The 18,541-nt window shown below is 35.2% G+C and overlaps 1 protein-coding gene across 1 annotated transcript in view; it reads left to right on the forward strand.

The window, feature by feature from the left end:
• The first annotated feature begins 331 nt into the window (after nucleotides 1–331).
• The window catches only part of LOC110677175 (protein sickie-like), a 122,470-nt gene continuing 104,260 nt past the window's right edge, over nucleotides 332–18,541 (forward strand). The window contains exons 1-2 of the mRNA XM_021848046.1: nucleotides 332–406; nucleotides 805–1,317. The gene's annotated coding sequence lies outside the window, so the exon portion shown is untranslated. The remainder of the gene's footprint in view (nucleotides 407–804; nucleotides 1,318–18,541) is intronic.

Here is an 18,541-nt window from a genome sequence, read left to right on the forward strand (position 1 = left end):
CACCGCTCATAGGCCTATTCAAATGACGTCTCAAATCAGCTGATCGGGAAGCACTTTGACATTTCTTCTATGAAAATGACAGGCCCGTGTTAGCACCGGTCCTCCACCGATGTAAACAAATGCATAGACGGACCTGTTAAATGAAAAGGCCTATTCACCTGGAAAAAGCTCTCTGCAGCATAAAACCGTTCATTCACTACCACCCTCCCAATTGAAATTCATCGTTGCACTTCAGTGTGCGTTCCACCTACCTTCCACACAATCATATGAATGAATCGCGCGCCCTTCGTTCGTTAGGCGGTCGTACCAACCAGACGAGCTTAGTTCAAGCATAGATAGCGACGCGTTCGGTCGTTCGAATCTTCCCGCGTGTCGTGTTGTCGTTCCGTTCGTTTATCGAGAAACGGTTTCTTACTTCTTCTTAGCGTCTCAAGTGTGTAGTGTTGAAGTGTTGTAGATCGCGCTTAGCTTATGTCCGACGGTGGTGGTGCTGTTTTTGGTAGTTTTGCGGTGGCGTCCCTCGCTTGGACTCCGGGCGTAATTTGTGGCCTTATTGTTGCTCACTCTGATAGATTCGCGAGTTTTTTTTTTCTGCTTCTTGAGATTTCATTCATCTGACTAAATTTCTTTCGATCATACGCGATCGTCACTTGGCACACTTGGATTCATCGCATTCGTTTACCGCTTATCGTTGTTCAAGTCATGACATCCTAAGAGACGTACCATTTCGGGGAGATGGCTTAATTGGCGAATCGAATTGTGAACAAGCCATCGTCTAATAATGACGGATCATGTTTTCGCCAGACGACGAATTTCCGGGCCAAGGAACGGAGCGATGGCGATGACTCTTGGGATTAAGTTGGCTTCGGTTTGGGGCAGTCAATGAAGATCGAAAAGAGCAATAATCGACAGGAAATATTGATCGAGCTGCTCGGTGGGTGAGTGAGAGAAGAAGAGTTAGTGCGAGTGATCAAGCCAAGTTGAGGAAAATATAAAATTGATTGAGTTTTGTGCTGCGTTGATTCCGGAGAAAGAAGAAGAATCGTTAGTTGGTTCGTGCCACCCAAAGGGGAAACGAAAATGATCTAACAAAAGTCACTGATTACTCCAAAGCTGGAAGATAACAAGCAGAGAAAATAGAAGTGAGTTTGAAGAGATAGATTGAGGTCCCAAGTGAAACGGCGGATAATAAAGAAACCTTAAGTGAAACTCAAGTGGCTCCTTCTCTAATTAATGGATTTAAATTCTAACCCAAGGAGCTCAGAAGTCAACCAGGAGAACCAGAAAGAAGAATCATCAAACTCGTTTGAAAGGAAGGTGAGTCGAAAAAAAAGTCAATGAGAAATTGACACTGAAATGTTGTTATGATACCGCTCATCCGGTTGGATCGGACAGCGCTAATCTCCCAGTTCTTCTTTCGGGCTTTATTCCACTCACTGTTTCTTCGGTTGAACTTGAAGGAGTTTGCAGCAAGAGACGTCCACAGTGTGTTTTAAAACGTTATTAGCGAAAAAAGGGGAATATTTATTAGCTTCAGAATGAAATCTGTCGTTTTTTGTTACATTAAACGTGAAAATTCGGAACTAATAATTTGCAGTTGGAGTCCTTTATACAAGCGCAGATCCAAATTTCTAAACGGAGGTAATTTATAATTAACTAAAAAGTTGACTGCAAATCCCAGTAAGGTTTGTGGGTTTTACCAACTCTATTTTTCCTGACTGGGAAAAGGCGCGTGAAATTACTTAAATTTTTCTCTGTAGAACATTCTCAAATTTTCGGAAAGAATGCTAAGATACCACATCTTTCGAATGATAGGTGCAGAATTGCTGGCTTTTTCTTTTCGTTAAAACGATTCCTGACTCACCGTGACCTCCAAATGGGGGGCCACCAAGGGGAAGAAATGGTTATTTTTAATTCCTCGATCGTCACACTTTACCTTCATGGGCGCGATCGGATCCATCGGCGGAGACGGCGGCCATCGGACAGACTTTTTTGATTGTCAGTTTGCCAAAAAATTAACGATTTTTCACAAGTTGCCCGCCAAGTGCTAAGCGTCATAATTTTAATGAACAATATCGGAGAGCCTGACGTCAAATGGGGGCGATCTGATCGCCGCCGGTTTGTAATTGTTCTCAACTTTGGGGATGTGTTGTTTCGTGTTGGTCGAATTTTTGACGTGGGGTTTGACACGGGGTTGATTAATGGGTCAGATTGCAGGCTGCAGCGATGATATATGGGTGTTTGGGGCTGGGAAAGCATCATATGTGGAAAACAATCGGCGAAGCTGTCACATCTTGCGAGAGGATTGTTATTGTCCTTTTTTTGACAGGTATTTTGAATGAATCAATCAACGTTGAAACAAGGTACACACTTTTTTTTGTTGATGCCAATTTAGTGAAATGTTTATATTTTGAGAGATTCAGATCACTACTCCTATAGTCTAAATTATCGTCAGAGGCATCGAACTTGAGATTTGAATCACCCTAAAGGTAAGATTAAATCGAAATAAATTCTTTTACAGTCCTGTAGATCGTTGCAGAAAGTCGCTTTGAAGTATATGTCTTTAAACGTGAGCTTCGAGAACGTCCCAAGTTCGATAAGAGATTTTATTTATAAATTCACGATTGAATTTATTGAAGAAATAACTAATTCAGTTTCTAATAGACATTCTGTAGAAATCATTTAATATAAGTTTGAGGTACTTTTCATATGTTCTCCAAATTGCTTAAGTACCATGAAACGGAGTAGCACCCTTATTGTAAAAGCTCCTACGAACATTTTCATACTGTTTCAATGCATGAATATTGCTTCTCAATAACATAGGGTAAATGATGGCTTCGGCACCCTGAGGGTATTTTCGGTAGCACTAACTCATCGTCCTTGTTTAAATTTATCTACGGAACAAAAGTTAACTTCAGTGTACTCAACATATTCCTTGAACTATAATCTTCCATGTAAATCACATCTTTCACAAAAATATTATATAACATGGGTTTTATCATTAAATGAAATAAATGCTTACGAAATTATCGTCATTCGTGAGCTGCCGAATAAAACAACACAAGAACAGCTTACAAAAATTCACCACTTTAAGAGGTCCAATTCTTCGCTCCAATGCCAATTTTTTCACAAAAACTACACACCGATCACTTTATGCACTATTGAACTTTTGATTTGTATATAAAGCACTCGAAAATACTTAATTTTTATGCTTTAAATCACAAATTAAAATTAATGCACTTTGATTTCCTCGGCAATCACTTTTTATTACGGGAACAGGTTGCCAGAAAACCATGTTCAATTGCGGTGTATTTATTATTCACGATTTAAATTGACAGAAAAAAACGAACATGACTAATTAATTTATTGCAATTAGGCAACAAAGCATGCATTGGTAACAATTGAGCCTTTTAATACTTTCTTATTTGAAGATTGTAGTGCATAATCTTTAATATACTGAGAAACTTATAAAATATACGTCTTTCAATAGGTTAACTATTATGGCAACACTCCTGTAGTTCTACAGGCAATCAGAGGATGATGTTTTTGTGTCAAGTCATAAGTGCATTGATTTACAAAGGGCCTATTCTGATTTTTTCATACACTGAGAAAAATATGAACGTAAAAAAATGTAAAAATAGCCTATATAATTTTCAATTTCGCGTTACCTTTTAGCGATTGAACTAGGGTGCGGCTTATTTTCCAAAATTTCTCGAAACCGAAAATTCGTGTGCTCTTATGAATTCAAATCATATTAGAAGAGAAACCTCAAAGTTTGAGCCAAAAATATTAAAATTTATTTATTTATTTATCCACCGTCTTTGACTACAGGTCACACAGACTGAAAACTTAATATTATGTACTTTACTTAAATTCTATCTCTTAACCTATTAACAATTTAGGGGTGGCGTATGCGTCTTGACGGTGAATTTTCAAGTTATAAAAAATGGCCTTCAGTGAATTCACCATAACTTCGGTTATTTCTTACCAATTTTAAAACTTTTAGCATCATTATTTTCAAAATTAAATTTATGAAAACTTTGTACAACATCAAATTAGTCTTAAATCGAAACAAGTCTTTGTTAAAAGTAGTTTTCTAGAAATTTTTCTTCATTTTACTGGAAAATTCATACTTGTTTGACCATAACTTTATAAATACTCAACCTATTTCAAATATTAGTACAGTTGAAGCTTAATATAGCGAAATGGCAAGAGACCGTCGTAATAGAGAAATGTCGTTATAGAGAATAGTGATAAGATTAAAATCTTATTCAAGGGACCGAAAAATATCGCTATAGAGAGCTTTTGTCACTATAAAAGTGGTCGTTATAACGAACTTCGACTGTATTTGTTTTTGAAGCAAAAAACCATCCTGTTCATACAACACATTTTTCTATAAAATGGTTTTGGCTGAGTTTTGTAACGAAAACTACCCAAACACATTTTTTTTTAAAGAAAAATCAAATTTCCCTGGATTATTAATGTTTTTTCGCCAAAAATTACATTTTTCCTATAAAACTTGTGTTTGTAAAGCATTTTGTTTTAATTACGAGTTGAATAGTGCATACATATTTTAACATGAGCAAAAAGTTTTATTGTTTCAAAATTATTTAAAAATTGTTGACAAGCCCTTTCCAAAGGTTCAACAAATGAGGGAAACCAGTTTCATCTTTAAAAATATTGTTTAACTGACAAAAATTAAATAAAAAAAAACTGGCGTTTTCGTTAAAAAAATATGGTTTTGTGCAGTTTTTGTTGTATAACTTGGTCAAATTATTTTTTTTAGTGAATTGTAGCGTATGAAAAGTATGAAAACAATTAAGTAAGCTTCTAAACCATGCAAAAAGATTTGGAATCGGTTGAGTATTCATGAAGTTATGATCAAACAAAGATATTATTTTAGTAAAATGAGGAAACATTTGAAATAATCTACTTTTTATTGAAACTAGTTTTGATTTTACACAAATTTGATATTCTACAAAGTTTTCATAAATTTAGTTTTTAAGATAATGGTGCTGAAAGTTTCAAAATTGGTTCGAAATTATGGAAGTTATGGTGACTTCACTGAAGGCAATTTATTATAACTTGAAAATTTACCTTCAAGACACTTGCCCCCTCTCTAAATCTTAATATTTTTGGCTCAAACTTTAAGGTTTCTCTTCTAATATGATTCGAATTCATAAGAGTACAAGAATTTTTGGTTTTGTTAGCTTTTGAAAAATAAGCCGCACCCTAATAAACAGCAGTGTGAGTAGCGAATAGGGGCATGCATGTAACCCATTCAAACGCAACTCTGAAATTCAAGTAATCCGATAATCGTGTTCCGGGGATTTTTCTTGCAGAGCACAATATTATGAATCAATTAACTATGACGTCACGCTGCAACTTCTAGGCTGGATTCGTACTTGCTGCAAGACCATCACATGGCAATTTTTACAGCCGAAATGCTGCCATAGTGAGATTGAATACATACAAAAAATATTCGATAAAATAAATGGAAACTTTTTGAATTAGGAAGCGTACATTTATGACATAACGTTAAAATGTACAATTTTCGACCATTCCCCCCTCCGCAACGTTCTTTGCACGAAAAAAATATTTTTTTTTGTTTGAGCCGCAACGTTTGAGCCTACTCCCCCTCTCCCTAGAGCGTTACGCAATTTGTGGACGGTGCCTTAGTCTGCATAAATTTAGTGGCGTTGTGTATTCAATTTAACTGTCTGCTATTCTATTTACAACTGCAATTCTATTCTCAGTGTAGTCTGTATTTTTCTGCATTGGCCCTTTCAACGAGTAGAACATAATGAGTGACGTTTAATTTCAGGATTTGTCAACAAATACGAAATGTTACCAATACATAAACTAGTTTTTGCGCAGTTTTGGATTGCCGAAGTGAACATTTTTGTTGCCGACAATAGTAATTGCATTGCCGATAAAAGAACAAGTGCCTCGTGACTTTGGTGAGGAAACATAGAAGATTAAGAGAATAAAATAGTGTTTTGTGTATTATTATTAACAAATGAAGAGTGCTCAAGTGTAGTTAAGGTGTCAGCTGCTAATTTGTGTGCTCTATTGTTGCGTAAAATTGCCCTCTTAAAAGTTCAGCTGCTTAGGCTGCCGACAAAACGTAAGTTCCCCTATTATGAATCGTGTTTTGGAGATTCATGCCTCACACAAATTTGTAAAATAATGCAGTTTAAAATTAACTCTCCAGAGCTCGAAATCCCATAGCTTGATACCGAGTTACATAATAAAACTATCACTAAGAACCATGGTGCCAGTATTTATTTATTTTTTTAATTTGATGAAATATAAACACAAACAGTAGATGGTAATTTGAAGTTCTGTGTATTGAACTGGAATCCTTTAGATTACGTGACATATACATAACTTAACATGGTAAATGTCCAAATAGCCGTAGCAATAAACGCAAGAGCATGGTGAGAGTCACGGGTTCGAATCTCACCAGCTTTAGGTGTTAAAAATATTAACAGGACATATAGTATTTTCGTACGTGCCATACAAATTAAAAAATGGTCAATTGGTAAGAAAAGCTGTTAGTCAATGACTGTGGAAGTGCTCATAAAACATTTAGACAAGAAGCGTGTTCCGTCCGAGTGAGGACGTAATGTCAAGTAGAAGCAGAAGAACAAGATAAATTTAACGAACACTGATTACAAATTGCATAAAAGTTATTTATTCCAAATGAATTACAAATTCATCCAGCATCCAGGTGGGCTCTTCGCGTGTATTTTAGTCATAAGCTATACAATCACGGGATCGATCCCTCTATGGCTATACCATTACGATCTGGGCAAAGACCCAGCCTCCTGACGGAATACGAATGAATGGAAAGCGGACGAACGGACGAAACGGAGCCATGGCATATCCAAGTAGTCGAACCCGACGACGAGCTCAACGAGCTGCCGGCTCAACGCCATCAAAGTTGGCCGTGATTAGGTTGCATTCAAGAGGCCTCGAATCGCAAATTCTCAGACCGTAACATCACAGACAAAAAGGTGTTACACTTACAACTTTTCTATCGACCTGGCTTTGAAGGTCATTCTTCTTCTTTTCCTTGGCATTACGTCCTCACTGGGACAGTGAGTTTAGTGTTCATATGAGCACTTCCACAGTTATTAACTGAGAGCAAAGATGTAATTTTTCGCATTCGTGTTATCGTGTGGCAAGTACGATGATACTCTACGCCCAGGGAAGTCAAGAGATTTCCATTACGAAATGATTCTGGATCGACCGGGGTTCGAACCCAGACACCTTCAGCATGGCTTTGCTTTGTAGCCGCGAACTCTAACTACTCGACTAAGGAAGGCTTCACCTTAAAAAATAATTGTTCCAAGTGCAAGTTCTGTATGTCTGTGGCAAAACTCTCCTTCTTATCCCAATCGTTATATCAAACCAGCGTTGGCCGCCTTGTGCGCTTGCGTTGAGTACCCAAAGTTGTACTACGAGGAAAAAAAATGGGATGAGCTGTGAGGCGTATCATTATCAATTTAATAAACGTCAAATCTGGCCGTTCGCGCAAGCTTTGGCGCAAGTTGCTTCGGCCAGTGCCAATGCATTGCAATGCCTGCACGTGAATTATTAATTAGCGCGGGAATGAAAGATTTACGCGTTGCTGCAGCCTAACGAGGAGAGGTGAAATAGTACTGATACTTTCTTTGCACGCAGCGGGAAGCGCGGCTAATGAAGTAATGAATTTCCCAAATGGGTCATTTGGAGAATGGAAACAGTTTATTTGTCGTAAATTTATCGCGCGTTGGTGGGGTCGATTGGCGCGCAGGTTTGGTCGTATCTGATTGGAACGTGAATCATCTAGGTGTCAGGAAACCCTGCAATGAATGGGTGGAAAATCGATTCCAAACCGATTCAGCGGTTTCAGTTTCGCTCGTTAACCTTACGGATCTTTAGTTTAGGGGAAGTGATAGTAAAATGAACGCCTTAGGAATTTAAACCAACAGTATCGGACATATAAAATGCACCAAAGCCGTTTTCGCATACAAAATAGTCAACTTCAGATGGGTATACCTCCGCTGTTTCTCAACCGATTCTTTTCATTTTTTTCTGTGACGAACTACAAATTTCCTCAATTTTCCAAGACTATTGTAAAAATTGTGTGAAAGCTATTGATTCAAAAATTACATATAGGTTGAACTTTGACATAAAAAATGCACAAAGAGACAAAGGGATGTAGCAGAAAAACTACGTTTCAAGACCAAATGCGCTTTAGACACCGAAAGGCTACGATGCATAGTTTGTCTGATATATCAAAATGTATGACAAAATTCAACCTATCTGTAATTTTTGGATCAATAGTTTTCACACAATTTTTTCAATAGGTATCAAAAATTGAGGTAATTTGTAGTTCGTCACAGAAAAAATGAGAAGTATCGGTTGAGGAACTGCGGAGATATAAGGACTGTTCATTTTATAAAGTGGACACTTTGTTTATGCTATATATCATTTTTATTTATTGATAAAATCGTAATCGGTTTTCTGTGTATCGTTGACCTATTATTCTAAAATGCTATGAAAATATAAAATCCTTGAAAATGCTTTTGGTTGAAGAGCTAAATAGTTTTTCCAAAAACTCTTATAAAAAGCTGTCCGTCAAAGTTTAACATTATTTTTCGCAAAACAAAAATCCTTATTTTTATGAACAAATTGTATGTTTGTATCCTTTACTATTCTACTAAAGGTAAAGCTTTAAAAATATCAATTATATTCCACCATTCTATGACATTAGATAACTTTAGTGATTTACCCATTTATGGCCAAATTTGCTGATACACCATCCTTTCACTCCCAGCAAAAGAGAAAAGTAAAAAGCGTGTTCAAAACTAGTTTGGATTACTAAAGAAACTATATTAGTATAAACGAAAGCTAAATCGTGAGATTAAACTACAGTCTTAAGTATAAATTTTACTGTTTATGGTAGTTTTACTAAAAAGTCTCATACTTTTAAAATCATGTACGCATATTTATCGATCTACAGCAAATTGTAAACAGTTTTCTCCGAATTTTTCAATTGGTAATCTCAGAATAACATATTATGAAAATAATATGTGGAAAATAAAATCGATTTTATTACAGCAGTGCTGCCAATTTTGATGATTGTCATTGTACTTTGATAGGTCTTCTAAGAATAAAACAATTGTGTTTCTGTTGTGCTTTGAATGTGACGTGGGGACTTACTAAGTAACTCTATGAAGGCGTAAGTTATTTTTCATATTAATACTATATTAGGACTTCCGTCAGGACGTACTTTTACACAAAAAAAACTACTCATATCAATTCCCATCAAATTTAAAAAAATTTCTTTAAAAATATACGGGAAAATTGATTATATTATATCTGTGAAATTGTTGCTCCAAAAATAATGCAGCACCGTAAAATGTTCCCAAAATCGGATAAGTTTTGTGTACTAAGTAAAAGAAATAAATCGACGAAGAGAGATCGATCATTACAGATACGCCTGTGTGATACTTTTCGCGAGAAATTTTTGGAAACATGGATTGCATTGACGAGAATACAGTGGAGATTCGCTCGTTGCGGCTCCGCTACATGGAATGACTCGATGGTTCGATGTTCCCTGGTTGAAAAAAAAATCAAACTAAAAAGCTAGATGTCAAATTCACTTCAACGTCTGAGCACCGCTCGAAGTCTAGAACACATGTGTGCGATTCGTGATTTGCTCTCCAGATGCATGAATCTAGAGCATTTTTATCAGTTATCAGTCGTCCCAACTAACGGGTCGGATTCACTAGTTGAAAACTTCTAAGGCAGTCGTGTTCCAGTCAGCAAGTCGCCGCTGTATGTGTAAACTTAATGGTGATATAAGCAAAAAAAGGTCAACTTTTCAAAAGGGATTACAATAAGGTTATGGTATAAAACAGGTTTTATATTTGAAATGAAATAATTTAAAGTTCATGAACTAGTTTCTCACATGATTTTTCTTTAATTTCGCCATTTTTCCAAAATTGTGAAGAGAAACTTTAGAGATTCTTCGCGACTTTTTACAGGTTCAGAAATATCTTCTCATATTCTTTGGAAAAAAGCTTCAGGATTTTCACAGAAAATTCATTTCGTAAACTTTCAGGTATTCCTCCAGAGATTTTTCCATCAAATCTTCTTGTGATTCCTCCACCAATTCTCCCAGCAGTGTTCAATGGTATGCTAGGAGGAATTTCTTTAGAATTCACTCCAGGAAATCCTTGAGCTTAACGCTTCTACCTCCTATAATTAACACAAGGATTACTGTAAAAAAATCCTAGAGGCTAACTCAGCATTTCCTCCAGATATTTTTCACTAATCCTTCCACCTTAATTTTAGTTATTACTAGCGGACAGGGTTTCCCAACAATGGTTCGCGGACCCCTAGGGGCCGTGAAGGCTTCTCAGAGGGTCCGCGATGCCAGTGTAAATAAGTATCGTATTTCTTGTTTGATGAATAAATGTCGGAAAAATCTTACTTCGTTCGTTTTGCAAGCAGTCATTTTATGTGGGGTTCAGATTTTTGATGTATGAACTAATTCATTGTTCGATTGTGTTCTGTTTTCCATGAGAGTTTTTATCGGCCAAGTCTTGTTGACTGTTGAGTATATTAATGCAAATATCGAACCTCTTACATTTTAGAAAACTATTGACGTGTTTGCTGCCATACATGCACCAAGATATTCTATTTCAAGTTTGTGGTCTAATAAAATACTTGCAATGCCGTTCTGTCAATAAGAGTAATCAAGCTTAATTGTACTTCAATGGTTTTGTTGGATTTTGTTTTCCAATGCACTCGATACTAATATTATTCCTGATACTAATATCATTCCTAGAAGCATCTATAGGAAATTCCTGGCCTATTTCGGCTATATAGATGTCAGATTTTAGCAGCTGACAAGATTATCGGAAAAATTCTTGAAAGTTCTTTGGTTCGAAGGGTTGGTGAAATTTGAAATTGTTCACTGTTTTCACTTATGGTGGAATCTTTTTGAATCCATTAGCAGGATTTTTTACGATATTTACGACTGATATCTGTAGTAGTGATCATCGAAAAATGTTAGCATAACATCTTAACGGACAACTGTCAAGATTTTGGAATGACCAAAGAGGATTAAATAGAAAAAAATGAACGACTTTTTATTTTGCCATATATTTGGCCGAAGACACGCTATTCAAGTAACACTGCTGCCATCTGTTGAGTCGAAAGCACGTAAACATTATTTTCGGGCTAAATTCAAATCATCTTGCAAATGAAAAACAATGATAAAGAGAAAGAAATCAAAACAAATACGCTCAAAAAAAGCTATCTAGAATTGAGTACGGCTCACACAGGAGCAGTGTTGTAAGCAATCACGGTAGTCGACACGTTTTCGCTGACATTCGGCAGCGCTTCCTTTTAACATTCACAGCACGAGCGATCAAACGAAAATGAAAATGTCAATTGAGTGCCACTGACCACGATAGCTTCGCTAGGATATGTTACGGTTTTTTTTGTTTCTGTTCTGCTTTCACTGTATGAGTGTCACATTCGACATAAGAAGCAAAATCAAACTACTCATGTTGCTTATGATCCGATGTCTGAATTCTGTGCAAAACTTATGATTTATGCAAATGTCACCGTGTCAGACGACATTCAATCGACACTTTTTGGTGTTTGTTGGCGTTCATTATAAAGCTCGTGCTGTGACTGCTGACCATGGCAACGGAACGAACATCACGCAAAGTGTCGAATGTTTACAGCACTGCACAATTGGAAATATCGAGCAACCTCGTATGAGCTGTGTAACTTTTCTTTTAATGTGAATGTCATGAACGAACACCTCGAAATCTGGTGGCCACTTGGAGAACTTAACATATTAGTTGACTTTTGACTCACCAGAGCGGCACTATTCATGTTACCTTGAAAAGACGAGAGTCGGATATCTTTTTCCTTCTAATCATCTTTGGAATGACCCTAAAAATTTGTTAAAATATTTTTTCCAACACCTCCCACAAAGCCCATTGGCAAGTTTTTTTTATAATATTCAAAACAGCTTGTAGAAGTGATGCTCGGAGGATGTCTACCATACCTTTTTTTAAAGAAGCATTGGCAAGAATTTCTTGGATTCTGGTGCTCGCAGAAATATTCATAGTACTCCTGGGAATTTCTTTGATAAATTGATTGAGGATATTTCTGCTGGAAGCTTCTCAGCTACTTTTTTCTGAATTCTGGCAAAATTATATTTCTTATCGGACTCTTGGAGAGGTGTGTGTTGGACTCCTAGTAAAATTTTTAGTGAACTACAAGTAGTCTGATCTAATGATCTTGACAACATTCGTGCTTTATCTGTGGTGGTTCACATATGTGATTTTTGGGATTGCTTGCCAAGGATATCTATTGATTCATAATGAGATCACTGGTAATTTTCCATAAACTTTCATTTCAAGAACATCCATTCACAGGGGTCCGCGAGATGTTTGTAGAACTTCAAAGAGGGTCGCAGCTTGACAAAAGTTAGGAACAACTGCTATGTCAAAAATTCCTAAAGGAATTGTTTCAAGGAACTTCCCAAAGATTCATTCCACAGTTTTGGATGAAATTTGCTTAGGAATTCTTCATGAAAGATTTGCAAGAATTCCTAAACATATTTTTCCAGTAATCCTTTAAGTCATTTTTATATCGATTTGCTCGATCGGTAGTTTCTAAGTAAAAAAAGCTAGACTTTTTGCTGGCAACATGCTTGCAAAAATGACTGGAGAAATCCATTTAAGACTTTTTTAAAAAAATCGAAAAAAATACACGAAATTCTGGAAGAACTAATAAACTTCGTTTTGATGTGAAGACATTGGAAAAATTCCTGGAAATCTTGTAAAGTCCTTGAGAAAACGATGATAGAATTGTGCTAGAACCATTGAATAAATTCCTGAAGAATTTAGAACTTTCTTGAAAATTTTCTGACAGTATCTCAAAAAAACATTCTAATGTTATCTCTGAGGTATCTTCTAATACTTAGAAAAATCCAGGTGAAATTCTTGAAGGCATTTAAAATAGAACTTCTGGAGGGATTCATTAGAAAATAAAAATAAAAATCGCTAAATAAACTTCTGAAGATTTTTTTTCCCAAGCAAATGGTATCTATAGTCCCTGTTTTTGAGTCGCTATCAGCCTCAGCCATGTAATGGTCCACTCAACCGCGGTTGTACTGATTATGCGTTCTTAAACTCGATATCTTGCTTACTGGATGGTCCCTTCAATATCGAGTGGATAGTTGACTGTATTTACTTATTACTTCAATTGTTTTATGATGATTTGAGCTAGGGATTCAAATTACCAACCCTGGCTTTCGTGCAGAGTTCAAACTTGAAGTTGACATTGGCGTAGCTAGGATTTTTTTCTGGAGGGGGCCTAGGGGGGGCCTAGCAAATACTTGTTTTACAGAAGAATGTCGGTCGCAATAATCACGATTTTCACAAATTTGGTAGTTTTTACTGATTTGTATCGATTTCATTCATTAATAATTTTGTCTCATTTCGTGGCATATCAGTGATATTTGTAAATTTCAATCATCGCTACGAAACAGATTCATTTATGTTGTAACCAGTCAAAAATCTTTAAAGAATTTTAGCAAAAAGCTCACAAGGATTGTCTTTTGTGTTTCTCCTTTGATTATTTCAGGAATTAAATCATGTGCTTTGAAGAGTTTCCTCTGAGAATCCCTACCGGAATTTATTCATGAATTATGTTCGCACTTTTCAGTGCTTTTTTCAAGAACTCCTTTACAAGTTTTCATTGAGTTAGTCCTGGGATTCCCCAAGAGAATCATTCTCAGACTTTTTGATTTCATCAGAAAAATTCTCGAAGAATCTCTATCGAACTGCTTAAAAAATCGTTTGAAGAATTCCGCATTACAAATTCTTTTGATACTTTCTCCTCGAAGGTCCTCTAGGTACACATTACATATAAATTCCAATTGTTAGTTTAAAGTATCCCCCTGTATTCATAAATAATTTGTTTAGGATTTCTAAGGATTTCTCCAAAATATAGAACAAAAATATATAGGATTCTCACCAAAATGACTTCACAATCAACAAGCAAGGATTCATTCCACGAAATCTTCAGAGAGTTCACCAACAGTTTTTCCAACTTTGCTTTTGAATTTCTTTCTAAGGTTCCTCTATAGAATTGTTTGAAGAAATCGTAGCAAAATTATCCAGACATCCTGCAAAAATATTAATTGGCTCTTCCAGGTGTTACTTTAAGGATTCCTAGCAATATTCCACAAAAATTTCCTGAGCAATTTAAAAGAATTCAATTGGGAAATTTTATTCATGATTGCTCAGAGAAGCTCTCTGCAAGAAATCTGTATTTTTTCACAGATAATTATTTTTTTGATTTATCTAAAATCAAGGTGCAACATCTCTTCCGTGAAAATAATCAAAAATTCCCGAGTAATTTGTACAGAGATTTATTAGAGAATTATATTATTCTTTCTTGTAGATTCTACTGAAAAATTACCAAAGATTCATTTTAACATTTACCAGAGCTTTTTTCATAAAACCGCACTAACGATTCTTTTGGGATTTTAATTAAACATTTTTTTCACCAGATTCACTAAACACTTGCAATTCATTCTTAATCTTAGAAAAAAATCTCCAGAAGTTCCATCAAGTATTCTTTCAGGTTCTAGAAATAACTCATTTTTTTGCGAATATAAATCTCAGGAATCTTCCATAAAAAATACATATAAAAATTTAAACACTCTCCATTTTTTGGGTCTAAAACTACTCCTGGAAAAACTTAATATTTTTAGGGATTGCTTTATAAATTCCTCTATGAATCACTCCATATCAGATTTCTAAAGTAACGAAAGGTTTGACATAACCTTGTTGATAAGTTATTGAATAATTGCAGCTGAAACATACTTCGGAAAATATCACTGAATTCCTGTCGTAAAATTTAAGAATTTCTGAAACATGTTAACAATGTACCTCACAGAAAAGCTTAAGTGGTTCTTGTAGAATTTACTACACAAAATCGTATTCTTTTTCGACGTCTTTTATAATAGAAAATTATCCATGTTAAAATGTATGAAATTTTTACTGAAAGTATTTGTAACTAGAGTCTTATATAATATTTAGTATGAACTCTGAAGATTCATGATACTATGGTGAACATATTGATGTAGAACCCATTTTTTCCTACCTCTAGAAATTCCAAACAACCTTTTTTGAAGGTTTTATTATCGACTATTTTGTAGTACTGTAGAAGTTTAACGTGAAAATGTAAGATTCTAATCAAACCGTTTCTTTCCCACAGCTTTGTTTGACAATTTAACTATCAAAATGGCGTTTCAAAAAACAAAAAATTTTTACAAATAAGCTATATTATTCAAAATCACAATTATTGTTTTATTGTTTTTCAATAGTTAGTTGATTGTTTTCCAATAGTTTGACCCTAAGGTCACTTATTTCGATGTTTGATAAGACAAATGAGCGAATAAATTTATTCCAATCATTATTGAGCTACTCGTACCAATTCGGTTTAGCTACCGTTCGTTGAAAATCGGTGGCACCTGTGCTACCATGGGAAAGAGAGGGTTAAATCTTAGTGGAAACTTTTGCATTACTTTGAAATTTTGTTGAGGAATTCCTCATGGATTTTGAGGAATTAGAAACCATACGCATAAGAATTCTGTAATTTTTCACAATTTGTATAATTAGATTTAGATTCTTTAAAACGATGCTTTTTGGAGTATGGAAAGATTTGTACGAGGTTCCTCAAAGCGGTTTGCGAAGGAAGAAGAAACATTAAAATGTTGAAGCAAGTCGAACAATAGGTGGGCAATGGTACAATGAAAGATAATTTATAATATCTTCTCTACAGGTAAATTACAGGATAGTAAAATATTCTCTAATGAATTAACAAATAAAACAAATTTCTCAAGGTCCATCAGAATCTTTTTTATCCTTAAAAGCTATCCTTCCTTGATTTTTGGTTTTCCAGAATTCTGCCAGAAAAGCCTCTAGAAATTACGCTTTCGTATCGCACAAAAATTCAAACCAAGAACCAATTTCTAACGAAGTGTTTTAAGGAAAATCAATAAAAATTTCTTTATGAATATCTTAATAAATTTTCTCCTTCCCAGTTATTTTGCTACAGACTCCTCTACCGCTATGCTTATTTCGAAAGCAAAATTTTCCTGGGGGTTTTCAACAAATTTCCTCCAAAGATTCGAGGATAAGAGACATTTTGAAAACATTTTTTTTTTACAATTCTTGAATGATCCCGGGATTTGAACCAAAATTTCTAAAAAAGAAAACATAGAAAACTTTTTGACGCAATTTGTGAAATATTTCTTAACGACTTTTGATGAAATTTGCGGAAGAATTTGTAATAAAATTTTTGGGAAAACTATTTAAAGCAATTCAAAGAGGAATTTCTAATAGAACTTTCAGCAAAATACCTCTGAATTAGATTTAACAGAATTAATGATTTTTTGGAGGAATTGCGAGCGAAAACTTTTTGAAAGATAAAGTAACATTTTTAAGGTAAATCTGGGAACATTTTCCGAAACCAATTTGATAATAAAAAGTTGACATAGGAGTGGATGTCCACCAGGATGAATTCGCTTTGAAAGTATGAACAAGTCCAACAATATTATTTGACTTATTGCGAAAAGATTTGCAAAAGTTCTGAAGCCCCACTTAAATATTCCTTGAGGTATTTGATTAAACTAAAATTTTATAATGCATATCGAAAAGCTTTTTGAAAAATGGTGCTACAAATTTGTTGAATATTAATCAAATAATTTTGGAATTAATAATCTTTTTTGAAAAAATATTATTCAAGCAATAAATTGATTCATGCAAAACTACTTAAAAAATTGAATCAAAATCAAAGAGAGCTAAGGTCACTATGGTCGATTTTGTTAAATTTCTTGTTCACGCCATGTTAAATTTCTACCATTCATTTGAAGAAAACTTGGCCATGCCGAAATTCCTTGAAAAATTCTTATTTTTCGACAAGAATTCCCGCTATGTCTGAGAAATTCCTTTAGTAACTTTGTCTATTTTTTCATTTATTTTTTTCGGACATCATACGAGTTGAAGTTAAATGGATTTCTTTAGTGGATTCTCATAAGGGTAATTATCATCGCCACACACCTCGAGCAGGGTATCCTCCAAAAACATGAGAAATCAGACTGCAGTGCTGCTCTATGCTGAAACAGAATTTATTGGATTGTTCAGAAAAAAAAACTAATTTTTGGGATCAAACTTCCACTTTTTCATACCACAATATTTTTGGTAATGGATATGTCAGAAAAATTGTGCTTACCGCATACAACATGAAGCTAGTTCTAACAGTAACCAATCGATCGACAGCCGGACGGATAAGCTTTCAGTTGTCGCGTGATTCACCAAAGTCAGAACTATCACGCTGATGCTGTATAAGACAAGCGAGGTTTTCTCGCTATAGTGTTCTACAACATAAAATAACGTAACTACTGAAGAAATTTTTGTCAATAACAAGAGTCATGTACAGTGCTGGGAATGGTAATAGTAGTAGGCTTGAATTTCGAGAAAGTCACGTGGCCCTCTGACTACAGTAGTTCATAAACGTTGAATCTCATCAAGTAGCCTATGTTGGGGGCATGAATTTTCTAAATCGTTAGTGTCATTGAAGGCTCTTAATGCGGGAAATGCAGCGGGAAGTAGAACATTTTTTTACAGTAATTTTGAGTTGCCCTTAGCAACGGGTGTTTTGCAATTTTCAAGGCTTTGTGCCTACAGCAGCGATGGGCGTGAGTTTCACTGACGTCGCTGACTGTGATTGGCTTTGTTTGGCTACTGTAGAATGAGTTTCAGATTTTTTCCCAACCCTGGTCATGTACCTAGATTGATTCAGAAGATTTTGCTGCAAGTTAAATTATTTGTTTGCTTTTTAATTTTTTAATTTTATTATCATCAAAAATTCTGGGGGGGGGCAGGCCCCCCTGCCCCCCCCCCCCTGTTCCTACGCCAATGGAAGTTGAATGTTGAAATAATCTTTAATTTGCATCTTGTAACTACATTAAACTTTTTCTAACGATATCTGATGGAAACCAAATTGATTCAATGTGTACCTCATTAGATAATCGTAAATCATCCTAGCTCATAATCACTCAAGTTCCCTAGTTTTGTTTTTCGTCAATGTTTTTGGTTCAATTGATCGGTGTTCAGACAGACCGGGCCAGACAGTATTTTGACCATATTGAAATCAGTCAAGAACTCTATCAATTGTGGCTTTTCAATGCTTATTTGATACAGAAGTTTTATCACATAGATTAGATCCAATATAACAGCAAATAATGCAAATATATTGATATTTCGATTGTTTGGAGTAAGTTTTCGTGGAACTTTTAAAAAACACTTGGTCCGATCTAAGTTAACACCGACCAATTGATCTCCATATCAACATGAATACAATAATAAATTTAAAATCATTAAAGTAAAGTCAACTCTCCCTTACTCTATATTCCGTACCTCGATATCGAGTTAGTAAAGGTTGG

Source organism: Aedes aegypti, chromosome 2 (genome assembly GCF_002204515.2).
Source record: "Aedes aegypti strain LVP_AGWG chromosome 2, AaegL5.0 Primary Assembly, whole genome shotgun sequence".
In the NCBI taxonomy this organism is placed as follows: domain Eukaryota; kingdom Metazoa; phylum Arthropoda; class Insecta; order Diptera; family Culicidae; genus Aedes; species Aedes aegypti.